Below are 17,542 nucleotides of genomic sequence, written 5' to 3'. Positions count from 1 at the left end.
GTGGTCTTGTGCAATTGCTCATAATGAGGCAATGTGTGGTTTTTATCTCCTTTCCTACTTTGGGAAGAGTGGGATGGAAATGCATGAGATTTCCAGTCTTAATCACAAGAATAGTTTCTGAAGAAAAGAAGGCTCTCCATGAAGAAAAGAAGGCCTTGATTATCAGTGGCATGACTAAGTCTGTTTCTAAGAATTTGGAATTGTAGGTATGGGAGGAGTACAGTTGAGTATGAACAGGAATAAATCGTGAAATCTGAAATCACAAAGACTTCATTTCAAATCTAATTCCACCATTTACTCATTGTAGGATATATGTAAGATGAAGATTATAGTATTTTTATATGACTGTACGTATTAGCCATCATACATGTTATATATTGTCTGACATATAGCAGGGATCACTACACAATAGCTACTCATTAAGCTCTACTCAAGACTACAACTAACTGGAAACATGAAGTAAAAATATCTTACTGTAAATAGAAAAGCTGAGATTCATGTATCTCATGTATTTGGGAAACTTTGGTCATAATGTTGCAGCCAGAAACTGCGATGATAATATTTGTCAATTAGCTATCTGAATCTAGGCTCATATGATGCAGCACAGATAAGAGACAAGTGGTGAACATATGGGGCTTAGGAACTTTTGAGATGTATGATATTGTTTGCCCTGTATTAAATTGAATGAAATTTTTCCTCTGGATCAATTGGTGGCCATTCCTTCTTGCTGACCCTGTGCTGACACATAGAAACACAATAAGGAATCACTGGATTTTCAAGAAAATTGTTCTTTATGTTCATCTAGTCCCTCTCCACATTCACTTTAATATACAATCAAAGCAACTGAAATGAAATAAAGGTGCTAACATTAGACCATAACACTCACTGTCTTTCATAAAGTAATTTATTTTCAGTGTATTTCATCTGAAATATTGGGTGCTGTGCTGGTTTTAAGCTGTAATGTACCCCAGAAAAGCCATGTCCTTTTGCCTGACCCAGTCTTGTCGGGGCAGCCATGTTCTTTTCTAATCCTGATTCAATACTGTGGAGTGGAAACTTTGAATTAATTCCGTGGAGATGTGACACACCCAGCTGTGGATGTAGCCTTTTGATTAGGTGGAGATGTGATTCCACCCATTCAAGGTGGATCTTGATTGGCTTACTAGAGTCCTTTAAAAGGGGAAAAATTTTGAAGAAACCTCAGATGCAGTTGCTTGGAGAATAGTTGCTACAGAGCTGACAGACATGGACGTTTAGAGATTCTTGGAGTGGTGACAGAGAGCAGATGCCTGGACATGGGCAGAGCCCAGTAGACATCACTGTGTGCCGTCTGAGCAAGGCAGAAACCAAAGTTGTGTCCCAGAGGAGCTAAGTGAAATCCCACATATGCTTAGAGAGGAAACCCCTGGCATTAGAAACAACTGAACGGAGAACAAGGATGAGCAGATACCAGCTCCATGCCCTACCAGGTGACAGACATTGGCCTTTCTTGAGTCAAGGTACTTTTCTCTATATTCCTTAGTTTTGGACATTTAATGGCCTTAGGACTGTAAACTTGTAACTTAAATAAATTCCCCCTTTAAAAACCATTCCATTTTTCAGGTATATTACTTTCCAGCACCACTAGCAGACCAAAACAGGTGCCCAGTTGGAGGGTGGGGGACTGTTTTGTGAGATTATAAATAAACATCGCTGCAAAGGTTTTTGAGAACATGAATTTTGGCTGCTCTAGGGAATTTTTTCCTCTGAATTTATTATTTTATCTAGGGAATGGATTTCCCATTTCAGAATAACATAAGAATTACTACATATAGCATTTAAAACTTCAAAGTGAATTGCCATTAGAAAAATAAGACCTTCAAAGTTACCTATTAATCAAACAAATTACCAGCTCTGGTAATACCATTTGTTCATGGCTAGAGTACCCTTGAAATCATGTGTCTATTGAATTTTAGAGAGACCACTGAGCACATGAATATAAACCCCAGACATCTGTAGAAAAGAAAGCTCAGGTTCAGGTTAATAATTAAATGCTTCTCTGGTTTGTTCCTTTTTGGGCATGGATCTGTCACTGGAGAAATGGAAATATTTCAGCCACTGCTCCCCATGAGATATGTATTGGCTGCCTTGTTGACACAACCTAGAGAGCAGAAGTGCCTACAATATTGCTTAACAATATCCAGAAGTATTCATCTTTTATAAGACTTCTTAATACCATAGAAAAATTAGGAGAGAGTGACTGAATTGCAAGACTTAGTTCATATATACACAACCACCGGCAATGGAGCCAGGGATCAGTAACCTTTGGGTCTTATATATTCTTAATCTTTCCCCATCAGGGCATGGTGAAATCCTGAAGGTTTTTCTCCAGGGATGGAGAGGGCGGTGGGGGGACAGAGCCTAAGTAAAGAAAGATGTGGCCATGATTTGACTTCCCCTACCTCCTCTGATAGACCACATCTAGTTTAATTATTTCCATATTTCAAAACTAATGTATATCATTTGTTTGAAGTGTCTATACCTTTAAGTTTTCAAAGTACTGGAATGTTGAGAATATTTTCTACTTGACTCTTTTTCTATGCACTAACTACCATGGTAGAAGTTTGCTAAATATTTTGGGCTATATGTAGGATAGGTTTAACGTTAGGTGTATAAATCGGTAATGGTTTAGCATTTACTTGAGAGCACTTATTGAGAATATATGGAAGCTCTTACATTGGAGGAGGAAAACAGTATCAATTCATATAAAATTTTAGAACATAATATGAAAACAGATAGGGTTAATTGCTTTTCTTTGGGTCAGAGTGTAGCTGCTATACTTCTATGATGGAACCTACAATGCTGTTGAATTTATATTTTTACAAGTCTATTTCTGTCTCCACAGGTTCATCTCCTACATTTCATTCATATCTGCATCGTCACCACCTACCATAGAGCCTAGTATATAAGATTTGCTTAATAATTTAATGGTGCCAATAAGAGGAGTAATAGGTCAATGGATTGAGCAAACATGAGCTGCACTTTGAAAAATTTCAAAGAATGTTTTGTGATGTAAAGTTGAAAGAACATGCTAAATGGAGCATTAAAGGCCTGAAGGTGGGTGTTTTGGCCTATATTCAAATCATGATGCTAGATGGTGTATCAGTATTTCAGTATATTTTCAAGTGTTTATCATTGATTGATTTTAAAATATGTTTAAAAGACTTTTTTCCTACCCTGAGGATAGTGGGAGGTTTTTCTCTATCAGTTAAGGTTGTAATTAAGTCACTGAGTCTGTGACCTATATTTATGATTAACATATGATCCAGGATTATAAACACCAGGCAAATGGTATTATCACACTGTCTAATTATCATGTTAAGAGAATGACAGCAGACAAACGTTTCATCTCTTACTAGAAAGAAGAAATCTGACTGAACCTGGGAGTTCACTTTGATGTTGAATTTGTATATGAAAGTGTCAAAGATTGAACTATTTCCAAATAGAAGGGCCAATGTTGGTTGTATCCAGGAAGCCAATTTTCTGCTCCGCCACCATATTTTTCTTTGAAGTAGCATAACCTAGATTTCGTTATTAGAATGAATTTATTGAAGGCAGAGTAATGAAATTCAAGAAAGTGAAAGAAAAACCAGACTTCAAAGCACAGGTATTATAAATTGGTCTCTGAAATGTGCAAGTTGCTAATAGGACCCAGGCAGCTAGTGTGAATGGCTTAGATAGACCAGTGGAGCAGTAGCATCAGCATGACCTGGGAAATGCAAATCCTCAGGCTGAACTCTAGACCTCCTGAATCCAACTAAGGGAGTTGGACTCAAGCAATCTATGTTTTAACAGACTCTCCAGGTGGTTCTGATGCCCTTTCGAGTGTAAGAAAACAGACCTAGAATAACGCACCATCTGAAAAGAAGCATCATTTAAATTTTTCTAATTGTCCTACTGGTTCCACCTGTGGAACCTTTTATAAAACGATATCTTTTATAAAACTATTCCATTACATTTGTAGTATCATCTCCCTGAACAATTTGTCACTTAAATATGTTCTAGATTATGCTGCACTGTAAGTGCTTTATGTATGTTAATTGTGCCCGTAAGCTACATGAAGTAGTGTATCTTACAGAATTGTATCTTTCTGGCCACACAAACGAGGAAGGATAAGGAATAAATCCTTAAATACTGGTTTATTGACAATGCTAAGCAGCATCTGTAATGGGCCTCTTAAATGATTATGGAAGAACATCATACTAGAGTGAACAACTTCTTTTTGTTTTCTCTTTCATCAATAGTGAAGAAGTCCCAAATCTCTCTCAATGGAGCACTACTCAAGTATACAGTCAAGAAAATGAACAGATCAAAAAACAAAAAAAAAGAAAACAGCCATGAGATAAACTTCCATAGTGTGCTATTTCTCCAGGTCAGAGACCATGTCTAGTTCATATCTATATCCACATTCATAGTACATGGCATGGAAAATAGACAAGCCCCATATTCATAAATTAGGCATTAAAGGCTGATAGAAAAAGTTAATCCAATGTTAGTATTGTTCTGGAGGAGTTAAGAATTCCAGTCAAGTCTATGTGTGGTAGTTAAAAGACTTTGGAGACAGCATATTGGAATTTAAATCATATGCTAGTACTTTACCAACAAGTTATTTAGCCTCACTGTGACTTGTTTTCCTTGTTTTAAATTTGGAAAAAATAATACTTAACTCATAGAATAATTTAAAGATTTAAATAAGGCATCTAAATCTCTTAACAGAGTGAGCATAGCAGACATCCAGTCAATGGAGTCAACCACAGAGTGGAAATGACAGATGTGCCAGTTTGGATCTGTGGTGAACCCCAGAAAAGCCACGTCCTTTAGTCTTCAATCAGTATTGCTGAGTGGGAGCATTTTGATTGTTTCCATGGAGATGTGACCCACCCAATCATGGGTGGTAACTTTTGATTAGATGATTTCCATAGAGTGTTTCTCCACCCACTGAAGGTGGCGTTGCTTATTGGAAACATTTTGGAGAGAGTCCTTTTCTGGTAGAGCCATGAGAAAGCCAGCAGACATTGCCATGTTCGCCATGTGCCCTTCCAGCTGAGAGAGAAATGTTGAAGGTCATTGGCCTTCTTGAACCAAGGTATCTTTCCCCAAATGCCTTAAATTGGACATTTCTATAGACTTGTTTTAATTGGGACATTTTCTCAGCCTTAGAACTGTAAACTAGCAACTTATTAAATTCCCCGTTTTAAAAGCCATTTTGTTTCTGGTATATTGCATTCCAACAGGCAGCAAGCTAGAACAACAGAGGATAGAATCAGCACATTTGAGGAAAGATCAAATTAATTTACTTGAATTGAAAAACAGAAAGAAAATAGTCTGAAAAGCAATGAACATGGACTTGCGGGACAATGGAGAAGAGTGAATACTTAGATCATCAGAGCCCCAGAAGGAATGGAGAGAGCGATTAGGACTGAAAAGGGATCTGAAGAAATAATATCTAAAAACTTCCCAAATTAGGTAAAAGACATAAAACTACAGTTTATATATTTATGACTGAATAATCTCAAATAGGATATACCCAAAGATATATATGCCAAGACACATCATAATTAAAAATTCTGAAATCTAAAGACAAAGAAAATATCTTAAAGGCATCTAGAGAGAAACAACTTATTATTAGGAGAGTACCAATTCAAATGACAGCATGTTTATTTGATATCATGGATTCCAGAAGGAAATGGCACATTTCTTAAGTACTTAAGTAAAGATCTGTCTACTATGAATTCTATATCCAATGAAAATAACCTTTGGGAATGAGGGAGCATTAAAAATATTCTCAGATGAAGGAGAACTAAAAGAACCTGTTGCTACCAAACCAATCTTTACTGAATAGTTAAAGGAATTTCCCCTAACAGAAAGAAAATTTGGTATAGATTGGCTATCTGATCTTCAAGTTAGATTTGACTTCTCAGTCCCATAGCTCAACCACATTTCCCAGCATCCCGTACATTTAGGAGTGGTCATATAACTGAATTCAAGAGAATGGAATATGTTCTTTGCTACTTTGCTACTTTTGTCCTATAAAAATCTTCCATGTGTGTGGTTCTCTATATTTTTTTCCTCTTTCATTGGCTTGAATGGATGATGTTGAAAGAACAAGATCAAAGAGGATTGAGTCTCTGAACCAGACTTGAAGCAGAGCTGTCCACCAGTCAGGGTGGTGGAAATAGTTTAGAAATAGGAATAAATGTCCATTGGTTATGAGCCATTATACATTTTTCATTTATTGTTGTTGTTATAGCAGCTTGATATTACCTTAACTAATGGAGTTAAACAACTCATAAAAATGTGAAGAATCCTAAATGAGAATACCTATGGCAGTTTATCATTAAGTATTTATGCTTTCATCTTTTATTGTTGAAGAACCAGGAAAGCGCATTTGTTAATGTCGTGGTAAGAGAAATTAAAATGAACAAAAATGAAATAAAATTATTTTCTCCTAATATATAACTATGATTAATATTGCATATATACACACACAAACACAAGAAATTATATGAAGTTTGAAGGGACAAGTAATTTAACTTCCCAGAAAGTTAAGAGTGTAGTGTCAACAGTAGAGAGATCTGGAGTCTTTGAGCTGCTGTAAAACAGTGAATTGGAGTGGCAGGAAGGGAGAAGCGAAGCCCAGAACTCATTTATGTAGGTTCTATCTCTGGTTGGTCTTGCCTTCAATGGAAGTGGCTAGAATTCTTTCATGGGAAATGTCATAAAATTGCAGGTTGGGGTACTAGAGAGTGAAGAGAATGAGACTAAATAGAAGGAAGGAAAGGGGAGAAAGTTAATGAATTTGTCAAAATGAATTCATTTTAACTAATTCATGCTGCACAAAAATTGAAAATTGTGGCTGCTCTGATATATCTAGATGGATGGGAAAATTACTAGAGTTTTAGATTCTAATCAAAGGCCCATTGTTTTGACCTCTCTGATATTTTTGGAAGAGAGTTAAGGTCTTTTTAAAAATATTGATTCCTGTATATCTGCATATGTGTTTTTGTATATGTTATGTGTCTATGTGTTTGAGAGATACAGAAAGAATGGCAGAGAGAGAGAGAGAAATTATTAGGTCATTTCCTTCTTCTCTTTTAACTGGAACCCTAGAGATATAAAGCATAAAGAAGGACAGAGAAACTGTTTTCTGAGCAGCCCACAGACAAAGGACATTAAACCATCAAATGAAGTTAGTGGTCCCTATTGTCTACGCAGTTAAGTTAAGAGATCAACAGTAATGCTAGGAAATATTTTCTCTAAACTTGAATGCATTTCTTAAACCAATGCCTGAATCAAATTTCCTTGAAATTTGCATGGCACTTTGCCAAGATGTACCAGAATGAGCTACAGTGACATGTTCCCCTCCGGGACCTGTGCAGTGAATCTGAGACTTCTCTGTGAGGTCTTGAGAGCTATTGTTCTGTATCAGTGGGGAAATCTACATAGCTTCTGTTTTAAGACATTGTGTTCAATAGTTAAGCATTTCTTCCAAGCCTTAGCAGACGGCTTTCATTTAGGCATCCCCATTCTTTCGGAAGGCAGAGTGATGAGCAGACAAAGTGATGTGCAGACAAAATGCCACAGCCACATCAAAGATGATACTGATCATGACCAGGGGGTATTTCCAATTATGTGAATGAATAAAAGCTGGTTTTCAAGAAGCAAGTTTATTTTGTTTTCCACTGATGTTTCTCCATAGATTGAGAATGGCAATATTCCCTTTCCTGTTGTTGAAACTTGGATTCTGGTGGGGCAGAGTGGGAAGTCGGCATTCTATGTCTGAAAAAAAAAGTGGACTGGCACCTTCTTCTCTGACCAGCTCCATTCAAATTAGGGACTTTGTTTCTGAGGAGGTCCTGTTTTTTCAGAAGTAACGTCTTGTCTGTGGATTTTGAACCAAGTACTGTAATCATTTATTTTGTTCCAGCAATAAGAGCCCTGCTGGCAGAGAATGTGGATGGCTGCCATATAGCAGGGACAGCAGTGGTCAAATATGGCAGCAGAAGAAAACCTGGGGCCTCAGAAGTCAACACTGGGACAAGATTATTCACAAGGAACAAATGGCAGTGGCTTCTCTTCAGACCATCTTAAAACCTAAACATGAACTCTAATATCTTGATAATCTGTATGCATAATTCAGGCTTTGGAAACAGAGGATTTCACTAACCTCATCCCCATTCCTGCTTCTTCTGTGGAGACTGGTATTTCTTGGACCCTAAAAATTTAGTGATGTAGCTACAAATTTTCAGTTGGATATTACATAGGGAACTTATATATGCATTAAGCTAATCAATCTTTATTCACAGAAACATTTCACACATACAGAAATTGATAGATCACGTACCCTTTACCCAGCTTAATAACTAAAATACTACAGCTTTCTACTGGGAGGAGGCCAGGGTGCAACTTTCTTTGTTGTCCTGCATCCGATTACTTGACACCAGCCTCCTGCCCCATGCCACCCAAGTTTGACCCCAACATGATCAAAGTCATATACCTGAGATTCACCAGTGCCACATCTGGCCTGGCCCTCAAAATCATACCCCTTGGTCTGTCTTCAGAAAAGGTTAGTGATGACTTTGCCAAGGCAACTGATGATGGAAAGGTCTAAAGATTACGGTGAAACTGACCATTCAGAACAGAAACACCTAGATTGAGGTGGTACCTTCTGCCTCTGCCCTGATCTTCATAGCCTGTGAGGAACCACCCAGAGACAGAAAGAAGTGAGAAACATTAGTCACAGTGGAAATATCACTTTTGATGGATAGTCAACATTGCTGGACAGATGCAGCACCAATCATTATTCATAGAATTCTCTGGAACCATTAAAGAGAGTCTGGGGACTGCCCCATCTGTGGGCTGCAGTGTGGGTGGTCGCCACTCTTGTAACATCATAGATGACATCAGCGTGGAGCAATGAATTGCCTAGCTCGTTAAGAACTACAGAGGAAAATATTTCAATAAAAGATCATTTGATAGCCAAAAAACCAACTGTGCCGGTTTGAATTTGTGGACCCCCAAAAAGCCATGCTCTTTAATCCCCATTCAATATTGCTGGGTGGGAGCTTTTTGATTGTTCCCATGGAGATGTGATGTACCCATTTGTGGGTGGTAATTTTTGATTAGATGCTTTCCGTGGAGATGTGTCTCCACCCATTCAGGATGGGGTTGCTTACTAGAGCCCTTTCCATTTTGGAAAAAGCTTTAGAGCCACGGGAACCCAAGAAGCCAGAGACCTTTGGAGATGAAGAAGAGAAATGCTCATGGGAGAGCTTCATGAAACAAGACGCCGAGAGAGAAAGCTAGCAGACTTCACCATGTGCCCTTCCAGCTGAAAGAGAAACCCTGAACTTCATCGGCTTATCTTGAGTGCAAGGTAACCTTTTGTTGGTGCCTGAATTTGTACATTTTCGTAGCCTTGGAACTATAAACTTGCAATTTAATAAGTTGCCTCTTTTAAAAAAGCTGTTCCATTTCTGGTATATCACATTCTGGCAGCTTACAAAGTAGAACAACAACCAAACAAAAACTATAAATACACTTGAAGCCCCTGTGCCTCCTTCATTTATGCCCCTCCCTTCTGACTATACTGCCTTCCTGGAGGTAATGCCTCATTCATTCATGAGGTTATTTGTTTTAACTGTTTCAATTTTTTTTTTTTTTTTTTAAGGAAAGACAGAGAGAAGGAAGGAAGGATAGAAGGAAGGAAGAGAGGAAGAAAGGGAAACATCTTTTAAACATTTTCTTGTTTTATTGTATTTTGTTTCTCCGTTTTCGTTACATGGGCTGGGGCCGGGAATCGAACCGAGGTCCTCCGGCATAGCAGGCAAGCACCTTGCCCGCTGAGCCACCGCGGCCCGCCCGTGTTTCAATTTTTAACACCTCTTTAAAAAGCAACAACTGATTCCCACAAAGCATCCCTTCAGAAAATATGTGTTAAAAGAAGGAACTAGATGAAAAAAAAAGAATGAGTGGAGTAGGTACTAGTGTGTGTGTATACATGTATTTGCTGTGTAAATACCACCACAAAACTTAATGATTAAAAGTATCATTCTATTTAGCTCATGATCCTAAGCTGTTCTGGTTTGGGCCAGCTCCATGAATCTCTGCTGGGTGCTCATCCGTCTTTGATCAGGGGCAGATTGGCTTGTGGCTTGATAATCTGGAATGGTTTTGTTCACACAGAGCAGTTGGTAGAATAGGTGGTCTGGGATGGAGGATCCTTAGTTACAACAACTTGGCTCTGCTATATAGGGGTTATTGTCCTCTGGGAAGCTGGCACAGGCTTCCACACATGGCCATCTTACTGTTTCATAGAGGAGCAAGAGAGCAAACCCCAATTCATAAGTATTTTCAAGTCTCTGCTTGAATCACATTAAGTAATGTTCCACTTGTTAAGGCAAGTCATGTGGCCAGACTATCCAACAGGCACTAACCGGGTAGATACATGAAGTGAAATTATTGTAGCTCTTTTTATATATTAAAAGAATTATACACACAAATGCACCCTTTTTTCATCTATCAGAAATATAATTTTATTTTTGTACTATTTATTTTCCAGTTTTGAGAACAAGGTTAGACAAATTCATGAGATGAGTTGGGGTAAATCTAGACTTTGTTTTTAAAAGCTTGTATAAAATTGGGCTTATTCTCTTCTTAAATATTATTTTTGAGCTTGTCCAAAAGATATTATAGGTTGTTTTATTTTGTTCATTTGTTTGCTCCTTAGGAAAAGAATAGTAGAGATTTTAAGAATTGATTGAATGTTTTTAATGTCTATGGGCTGGTTTAGGTAATCGCTTTCATCTTGGGTCCTGAACTGGAAGCTTATGTTTGCTGTTGTTGCTTTAACTTTTTTATTGTATAGTATAACATATATACAAAGCAAAGAAATAAAAAAGCAATAGTTTTCAAAGCACTCTTCAACAAACCGTCACAGGACAGATCCTAGAGTTTGTTATGGGCTACCGTATGATCCTCTCAGATTTTTCCTTCTAGCTACTCCAGAATATAGAAGGCGAGATGTTTTAAATATTTTTCTATCACCACAATCGATTTTTTCTTTCTTTTTTGTGAAAAATAGCATATATACAAAAAAAGCAATACATTTCAAAGCATAGCACCACAGTTAGTTGTAGAACATATTTCAGAGTTTGACACGAGTTACCTAAATTCCACAATTTTAGGTTTTTACTTCTAGCTGCTCTAAGATACTGGAGACTAAAAGAGATACCAGTTTAATGATTCAGCAATCATACTAATTTGTTAAATCCTATCTTCTCTGTGTAACTCCACCATCACCTCTGGTCTTTCTGTCCCTCTCTTTAGAGCATGTTTGGGCTATGACTGTTCTAACTATTTCATGTTGGAAGGGTCTGTCACTTATATGGGGCAGGGAGATGAAACTATCTGATGTTTTGCAGAGGCTTGGCCCTCTAAGTTTCAGGACTTATCTGGTCCAGGGACCCATCTAGATTTGTAGGTTTCTGGAAAGATACTCTAGTGCGTGGAATCCTTGTGGAATCTTTATATTGCCCTAGGTGTTCTTTAGGATTGGCTGGAATGGTCCTGGTTGGGGGTTGGCAGGTTATGATAGGTAACAAGGTCTAATTGAAGCTTGTGTAAGAGCAACCTCCAGAGTAGCCTCTCGACTCTATTTGAATTCTCTCTGCCACTGATACTTTATTAGTTTAGTTACACTTCTTTTCCCTCTTTTGGTCAGGATGGAATTGATGAACCCACAGTGCCAGAACCAGATTCATCCCTGGAAGTCATCTCCCATGCTGCCAGGAGACTTTCACCCCTGGATATCATGTCCCACATAGGAGGGAGGGCAATGATTTCACTTGGAGAGTTGGGCTTAGAGAGAGTGAGGCCACATCTGAGCAACAAAAGAGGTCCTCCAGAAGTAACTCTTAGGCTATACGTAGGCTAAGCCTCTCCGCTACCTATATAAGCTTCACAAGAGTAAGTCTCAAGATCAAGGGTATGGCGTATGGTTTTGGGTGTCCCTAAAGTTTGACACAATATCGGGATTTCCTGGCGGTAAAGTTTAATAGTTCCATATTTTTTCTCCCATCCCTCAAGGGACTTTGCCAATACTTTTTGATTATCTACTTAATATACTCTAGGATGTATCCAGGCATTACATTAAACTATACAGGATTAAAGGACCTCTTTCCTATTCTGGGCTCCTTGTATTTCAATTGTTCTTTCTTTTGTCTGTAATTAATATTCCTCTTTCAATCCTAATAATCTTTTTCTGGTGCACTTATATGATGTAATTTTTTCTTGATTTCTGGGGGGGGGGAGTATTTATTTATTGCCTTGTAAAGAACTAGAAATTTTTCACTTGTCTGTATTATTTTTTTGCTTTATTTTCCATTTGTATCTGTTCTCATTCCCACCTTTTGCCTTCTTTCAATTTAGTATTTATTCTTACTAACTTCATGAGTCAGATGCTTAGATTATTAATTTTCAGTTCTCTTTTGAACATTTAAGGATGTACCTCTTTCCCTTAGTTATGCCTTCCATAGTTTTAAAATATATTATTTTCATTATCTCAACTTTAAATACGTTCAGATTTCTGTAATGATTTCTTAGCTAACACCTGTTTTGTTCAGTGTTTTTTGTTAAATTTATAATTTGCTTAGGATTATATAGTAGTTCTTTGTTGTGTGTTATGCCTAATTATTGTAACTGTCTGACGTGCATAATAGAGAGGAATAAGTACTCTTTCATTGTCAGGTTCAGAATTCTGGATCATGCATTAATTTTGTCATAGAAATCTTGTTAATTTTTATTCATCAGGTATGAAGCCTTTAGCAAGCCTTTGCTAATATTTTGTTTGTTAATTTCTCCATATAATGCTGCCTTTTAAAAAATTTTATGTGTTTCACGCAAAAATTAAAAGCTAAGTATTTGGTGCTACTAATAGTTTTTCCTTAAAATCTATTTTGTAGTTATTAATAGAATCGTCTCAGCTTTCTTTTGGTTGAGATATTCCTAAAATATTTTGTTCTACACATGTTTTTTTCAATGTTTAGGGTCCAGATGTATGTCTTTTAAAAATAAAATCTGCTAGTCTCTTGTCATTCCTCCTGTGACGTTGATTCCCTTCTAGTTAGTTATAAAAGACATCTTATGTGTGCATATTTATTTCTACTATTGTAATATATTCTTCCTTTTTTACTTTGCTCTTTTGACCCTTTATTTTAAGTATTTTGATGACTTTTAAAAATGTATTGATTTATACATTGCGTTCTTCTCTATTGGCCTAGATGATTGATATTTTATTTCTATTATTTTGGGGGTTAGCTTTAAAATTTTAAGTTGTTAAATTATTTGGAAAAAGTATACAGTGAAGCAATAGAATAACATATTATTATTGCCTAATATTTAAATTTTTTGATATCTCAAATTACTTATTTTCTTATTATTCTATACAATTTATGTTTGCTCTATTTATACACATTTATTGGATTCTTTGCTCACCATTCTTTCATTTTCTTTGTTGTTTTTAAATAACAGCTTTACTGAGTTATAATTCACATACTTTAAATATCACCCCTTTAAAGTGTACATTTAGTCATTTTTACTATATTCACAGATACATACAGCAGTCATCACTATTTAAGAATTTTTCTTCACTCATAGTAGTCACTCCCAACTTGCCACCCCTTTATCCTCTGGCAATATCTCATCAATTTTCTGTCTCTATAGATTTTCCTATTATCAATCTTTCATAAAAATGGAATAATAGAATATGTAGCTTTTTATGTCTGGCTTCTTTCATTTAACATAATGTTTTCAAGGCTCATTCATATTGTAGCATGAGCAGTATCTCATTCTTTTTATGGTTGAGTGTTACTTTATTTTGTTGATATATCACATTTTGTTTTCCCATTCATCAGTTGATGAATGTTTGGGTTGTCTCCACTTTTTGGTTATTATGAATAATGTTGCAATAAACATTCATTAACAGTTTTTATGTGTAGACTAGGTATATAGGTAGGCTTGGAATTGCTGGGTTATCTAGTATTTCTATGTTTAAATTTTTAAGAAATTGTCAGACTCCTTTTTCAAAAGTTTTGATGGAATCCAGTTTATCCATATTTTCTTTTGTTGCTCATGCTTTTGGTATCATATGTAAGAATCGATTGCCAGATCTGAAAACACCCAGTGTGTGACAGTTCCAATTCCTCCACATCCTCATCCTTACTTGTTAGTGTCCATCTTTTTTGTTTTAGCCATCCTTGTGGCTGTGAAGTGATCTCCCACTGTGATTTTGATTTCTGTTTTCCCAGTGATTAATGATGTTGAACCTCTTTTAATGTGCTTATTGTCCATTTGCATGTCTTCTTTGGAGAAACGCCTTCAAATTTGTTGCCCATTTTTAAATTGGTTATTTGTCTTTATTTTTGAGTTGTAAGCATGCTTTATGGATTCTTGATACAAGTCTCTTATTAAATGATTTACAGATAGCTTATCCCATTCTGTGGCTTGGTTTTCCACTTTCTTGATATTGTCATATAAAACACAAAGGCACTTAGTTTTGATGGAGTCCAAATTATATTTTCTTTTGTTACTCATACTTTTTGTATCATATATAAGAATCAATTGCCAAATCTGATCTCATGAAGACTTACCTCTGGGTTTTCTTCTAAGAGTTTCATAGTTTTAGTTCCTACAGTTAAGTCTTTGATCGATTTAGAATTAATTTTTATATATGGTATGAGGCTAGGGTGCAACTTTCTTCTTTTGATGTGGCTATGAAGTTGTGCCATTTGTTGACAAAACTATCCTTTGCCCCACTGAATTGTCTTCATGCCCTTTTTGAGAGTTAATTGGCTGTAAATGTAAGGGGTTTATATCTGTACTCTATTCTGTAGCTTTGATCTATAGGTCTACCTTTATGCTAGATCATTCTATCTTGATTAATATACCTTTGTAGTAAGGTTTGAAATTCAGAAGAGTGAATTCAACTTTGTTTTTCTTTTTCAAGTTGTTTTGACTATTCTAGGTCCCTCATTGTTCTTTCTTGCATCCTGCTCTTCTTTTCTGTACGTTCTAATTTTGTCAGAAGTATAACTTTCATTATTATTTCTGTAAGTTTTGATAGTTTTAAACTCTTTTGACTTTTGATCTGAAAATGTCTTCACTCTTAGTCTTGAATTACCTCAGCACTCTGGATATATGCGTTTTGGCTTCTACTTTTGCTATTGAGAAAGCTGCTTTCCTTCTTTAATGGCCATTACATTTAGATAATCTTGCTTTACTTGATGTTTGCCTCAAAGAATTTCCCTATGAATTTGGCATTCTACAAATCCACTTCAGCATCTCTAGGAGTGACTCACTATTCTATCCAAGGTTTTGTTCTTTTAACAATTTAGCTATATTAACAGGCATTTTAGCTTTGAACATTTATTTTTACTTGGTTATTTTCACTTTCTGAAATTTCCATTAGATACAGATTAACCATTATCCTTGTATTTTTCATATCTCTTAACCTTTCCTGATTTCCTTCCTATGGCTTTTCTGTGCTACTTTCTGTTTAATTTGCTTATATCTCTTCTACTTTATCTTTAACTGCTCTTTCTAATCAGCTGTGTAACCTATCTATTGAGTTTTATTTCAATAGATACATTCCTATTTTTAGAAGTTCTATTTGATGTTTTACCACATCCGACACTTAGTTTTTTTATGGAGCTTCATCTGTTCTTCCTAATTGTCATTCATCATTTTCTTTCTTCTATTTTCATGTACCTATTTCAAAATTTCTCTCCTAATGTACTTTCATGGGGGGGGCTCATGGAGATCATTTCTTCATGTATCTTACAATTATACTTTTGAGTCATTTTCATCAGTGAGTTAGGTATAGCATCATATGAGTAGTGTGTTTGGGAGATGTGCCTTTCTCAGGAGGCATAGCATTTCTTTTCACCAGGTACTCTTGGTTATTGCTACCATGGGAAGACTTTCATATTCATTTTTTAGTTTGGGGAAGATAAATTATCTTGTAGATAGATAAGAGTTTTTAGGTCAACTTCTTGTCTTCATTGTAGATTAATTCCAATTTTAAACCCCTGTGAGAGGAAAATAGAAGTTAACAATTCTCAGGGAAAATATTTTTTTATCTATGAGGCCAGTTATGCATTGAAATTATATATTTATGCTTTGTCCAGAATTTGTGGGTGACTTGTTGTTGGAAATTTCCAGGTCATGTAACTATGGAAGTTACAGTTCATTTCTTCAAGACAGAAGAGGGGGTGCATGAGCAGATAAAATAAAAGAAATGCTTGAAGTTCAAGAGTACAATTCAACATGTCCTACTAAGAGCAAAAATGTAAAATTGATTTTCATTCTTTTGGTTTTCCCACGTTATTTAAACTAGAGAGCATGGAGAAGTATAATTCTTTTGTTGTCTCGATCCCATCATAGACCAAGTAGTGTGGAGGAATCTTAATCCTTCATGTAATGTTGGTAGACAGTGAAGGAGTGGGTGGGGATGAGTTCAGAAAACCCTAAGGATCCAGTAGCAGACTTATGGGTACACAGATATAAAAAACAGATTTTCAGTTCAACTCACCTGTTGCTTGCATACACATTTGGGCTTTCACCTTGACAATTTTACTTTCCCTTATAGCTCCCAAGTGATCCTTTCTTTGTCATTCTGTTTTCTCCTGGTTTTAGAACCTTGACTACTTCAACTCACCCTTTCCAATACTGAGGCTCTCACCTCAAATGTGTTCCAGTTATACTTTGACAGTCTTAATTACACATGTCTATTAGATCATCCATCACTATTAACTCTCTTGAGCTATCTGGTTATTTGTTGTTTTAAATTTCCCTGTGTTATATTTGTCTAATTTACATTATTTTTTCTTTCTGATATGTGAGAAAAAGTTCTTACTGGAAGTTGTTTTTTTTTTTTTTTTTAGGGTTAAAATAGAGTTCTCAATTTCTTAGAAACAGCTTTCTCATATCTTTTCTACTTTTCTTGGCCTTGGAGGTGGCGGTGAGGGAGCTAGGAGTAGTGGTGAGCTTGGAAGGTATCCAGGTAGAGGGTTCTAGATTTCATTTATTTTCTCCTCTGCTTTCTTTTTCAACCTACAGTGGTGATAACTCAACTGTAATTCTTCTCCACCAGGAGAATTTATGGCTCATATCTGGGTTCAGAGACCAATTTACATCCAAAATTGTTTTCATCAAATCATTGCTGCACAGTTACAGAAAAAATGGTGGCAAGAAAAGATGGTGGCAAGAGCTTAATATTACGTTCAGCTTGAGAAAATCCAAAAAGAAGTAAGAAGTCGACTTGTTCAACTTTGTGTGATGATTCTAGTTCACCCAAACTTGCACATTCCATTCCAAGTCCCTCTGGTTCTTGGCTGGATAGGTTTATAGAAGCTATAATCAGTGTAATAAATGTACCAATGATTGAATTATTTTGTTTTGATACTTTGTTGCATTTTCTTATTCACTTATCATAAATACATGATGG

The 17,542-nt window shown here is 36.2% G+C and overlaps 1 long non-coding RNA gene across 3 annotated transcripts in view; it reads left to right on the top strand.

The window, feature by feature from the left end:
- Positions 1-17,542, top strand: part of LOC143646659 (uncharacterized) — a 207,237-nt gene that overhangs the window by 42,868 nt on the left and 146,827 nt on the right. Inside the window, exons 1-2 of one of the 3 annotated variants that reach the window (XR_013157565.1) lie at positions 4,196-4,411; positions 5,274-5,505. The exons of the other annotated variants lie outside the window; for them this stretch is intronic. This is a non-coding gene — a long non-coding RNA (uncharacterized LOC143646659). Of the gene's footprint in view, positions 1-4,195; positions 4,412-5,273; positions 5,506-17,542 lie in introns of those variants that run through there. 3 annotated transcript variants of the gene reach the window in all.

This window comes from Tamandua tetradactyla, chromosome 1, assembly GCF_023851605.1.
Source record: "Tamandua tetradactyla isolate mTamTet1 chromosome 1, mTamTet1.pri, whole genome shotgun sequence".
In the NCBI taxonomy this organism is placed as follows: Eukaryota; Metazoa; Chordata; class Mammalia; order Pilosa; family Myrmecophagidae; genus Tamandua; species Tamandua tetradactyla.
Note: the sequence above shows the minus strand (reverse complement) of the source record. Positions and strands in the feature narration are given on the sequence as shown.